Source organism: Schistocerca nitens, chromosome 10, assembly GCF_023898315.1.
Source record: "Schistocerca nitens isolate TAMUIC-IGC-003100 chromosome 10, iqSchNite1.1, whole genome shotgun sequence".
NCBI lineage: Eukaryota > Metazoa > Arthropoda > Insecta > Orthoptera > Acrididae > Schistocerca > Schistocerca nitens.
The window spans coordinates 53,374,796-53,378,090 of record NC_064623.1 but is presented as its reverse complement, the minus strand read 5'-3'; the positions used below and the strand labels follow the sequence as shown (position 1 = coordinate 53,378,090).

The following is a 3,295-nucleotide window of genomic DNA, read 5'->3' as shown; positions in this document are numbered from 1 at the left end:
TTTATGAAACGATCACAATAACTGAAGCCGCTGTTTACGTTCACCTATACAGCAGACCTCGGTGTGACGGGGTCTTGCAACGTCCTCTATGCGACGTGTGTAACTTGAAGACTTGACAATACGTTATTTGGCAAGAGATTACCACAAAATACCAAAGTGCACTTGCAAATCATTAATTGAATATTCAAATTTAAAATTGTACATTAAAAAACGCATAGCAAAAAAGAAAGGGGGAAATACACATCTTGCCAACAAACACTAGCCTGTTATTTTAAAGCAACTTAAAAAACATGTAAGAATACAAGTCAACAGATAAAATTATATGGTGTCAGATTACACGTCTAGCATAGAAGAAAAATATACAAATAACATGACATCAAATATAACAGGATTTGTTATAGCACAGTAACCGCCATCTAGCGTAGGAAGCTAGAGATACAAAGTTCTTAATTTACGTAAAATATTACGTTGAAACCAAGAGGTCAAATACATAAATAGTGGTAATTATACAATATATGTCACGATATAACAGGTCATAATGTCATGAAACACATTACGTGTTATAAATTTTTTTATCGTATTTAACGATGATACACACATCTCATTCGTCCCGTTGGGACATGTGAACATTTTATAAATATTTCTGAGGCTTAATTACAAAAATCATCGTAATTATGAAAGCAGAATGTTTTAAAAACACATTGTGGATGCAGAGATCGTTTAGCGCACTCGTGAGTAAAAAATACTGTTACAAATTGCCAAGAATTAATGAATTATAGCCGGCCGGAGTGGCCGAGTGGTTCTAGGCGCTACAGTCTGGAACCGCGCGACCGCTACGGTCGCAGGTTCGAATCCTGCCTCCGGCATGGATGTGTGTGATGTCCTTAGGTTTAAGTAATTCTAAGTTCTAGGGGACTGATGACCTCAGAAGTTAAGTCCCATAGTGCTCAGAGCCATTTGAATCAATTATATGTTGGCTAGAGACAAGTGTACGAAATACGCTAGCTTAGTAGATACCTCCACTATCACACCTATTATTTATAGAAAAATTTCTCATATGATAGAAATAGAACTTGGGTATAAGGAAACAGTGTTCTCTTTAAAGTATAAAAGCTTTGTCCCAAAAAAAAAAATACATCCTACTCTGGTTATAAACTTTTGCACAAGCACTGAGTCATAACTCATCATACATTTACAGTTGATACAACAGAAATGAAAACTGTCAAGGAAACGATTTTGTATACTCATATTCAGGAGATAATTTTATTACATGTCTTATTACATGTCTTATAGCAGCAGTGGGACGCCTTATAACATAAAAGCTGATTTTGAAATTATCATATATCCAAAGTAGGCTATAAAAATTAATCTAAAATGCAAGTTGTGGATAAGTAGTAATTTACATCGAACATCTTTCCTACCTTATGACTTTTTTTCTGGATGTACGATCGCTATGTGAAATTTTTAACTTCCAGCACTGAAGATGGTCACTACGTTATTGAAAATCGATTTTGCTGTCAATAAACCATCAATATTACGGCCAACGTTGTGCCTTCTCTCTAGTGTAAAAAGTGTAACAAGAACATAAAATATCTAAATAAATCTTCCAGCCTGACAGATCAGTTACGATAAACGTAATTGTAGTAAATTAATAAAATAGTAACTATACATTAGAAGTCAAATAATCGATAGTGGATATTATATCGCCGGCCAGAGTGGCCGAGCGGTTCTAGGCGCTAGAGTCTGGAACCGCTCGGCCGCTACGGTCGCAGGTTCGAATCCTGCCTCGGGCATGGATGTGTGTGATGTCCTTAGATTTAAGTAGTTCTAAGTCTAGGGGACTGATGACCTCAGAAGTTAAGTCCCATAGTGCTCAGAGCCATTTGATATTATATCCAGCGTGTGGTCTCAGTGGCGACATGTCGTGGTATCCTTGTTTTCCTGTGGTGGAGCTTATGGAGGAAGGCCCCGTCGCCTCGTCGTCGGCGGCCGGTGCACGTCAGTCCGATGGAGTGCCCTACCTACTCAAACTAATATAGCAGAGTAAGCATTTAGATTGAACTCTTCTGTTCATTCAGCAGTAACTCCGCTTGTCGTTTTCTGCGCACATAAATCTCTATTTCTTCGAGTAGGTTCAGTAACTGTCCCTATGAAACACTTTCATAGTATTGTCTATGCTTCCTTCTGAATATCTTTCTCTGTCTATATGTGTACCGAAAGCGCTCTTGTTTTACTTATACGTATGTTCTCTAAAACGAGTCTGGAAATGCCTTCCTGTCTGTCCGATATGAAAACTGTCACAGTTTTGGCAGCTGATCTTATAAACACCAGAGCCCATATATATATATATATTGCTGTCGTTGTCAACTTTGTGCAGTAGCTTACAATCAATTGTTCGTTTGAAACCCAATTTTTATTTTCGCTTTTATGAAGGTCTGCGCAATTCTGTCGGAAAACGCACCATTGTACGTCATGCAACAAACTTCTTGCCCTCTGGTTCTACTGACTGCTTCCTGTCACATATTTTTGATTTAAGCTTGTAATAAAGTTTCAATACGTCATGATCTTTATATCCGTTTGCATTAGCTACCTGTCTAATCACGCTTAATTCTTCCACCTCGTCATTAGGAGAAAGTGGTAGTTTTAGCATCCTGTCGATCGTAGCTCTGAAGTATGCCCATTTATGCTTCCTTGGGTGACAGGATTTCGCCTTTACAGTAGTATCTGTGGCCGTTGCCTTCCTAAATATGCTAATCTTATGTCTTCCATCTCTTTTAGTTAACCTAAGATCCAAAAAACTTATACTCCCTTCTTCTTCAAATTCCTCTGTGTGTTTAATTTTCTCATGCGTCTCACCCATTCTTTCCGTTACCTCGCGTATTTCACTTTCGTCACCTTTGTGCAGTAGTATGATATCGTCTATATATCGTGTGTAATAGACAATTTTCTCGCAGACGTCAGGATTTTGTTCAAAAAAACCGGGACCGAGGACTCTTGATTGCTAATCAAAGACGCTACCCCTAGACCACGGGTGCATCCCTAAGAAAATAGTAAACGTGCCTAATATCGTGTAGGGCCCCCGCGATCACGCACAAGTGCCGCAACACAACGTAGTATGCACGCAACTAATGTCTGTAGTAGTGCTGAAGGGAACTGACACCACGAATCCTGCATGGCTGTCCACAAATCTGTAAGAGTACGATGGGGTACAGATTTCTTCTGAACAGCACGTTGGAAGGCATCCCACATGTGTTCAATAATGCTCATGTCTGGAGCTTTTGGTGGCCAGCGGAAG

General features: G+C 39.1%; 1 non-coding gene across 1 annotated transcript; it reads left to right on the top strand.

Moving 5' to 3' along the window:
• The first annotated feature begins 782 nt into the window (after positions 1 to 782).
• On the top strand, positions 783 to 866 carry Trnas-gga (transfer RNA serine (anticodon GGA)). The gene is given in 2 exon segments: positions 783 to 822; positions 832 to 866. It is a non-coding gene; the product is annotated as a tRNA-Ser (tRNA).
• Positions 867 to 3,295: the final 2,429 nt, after the last annotated feature.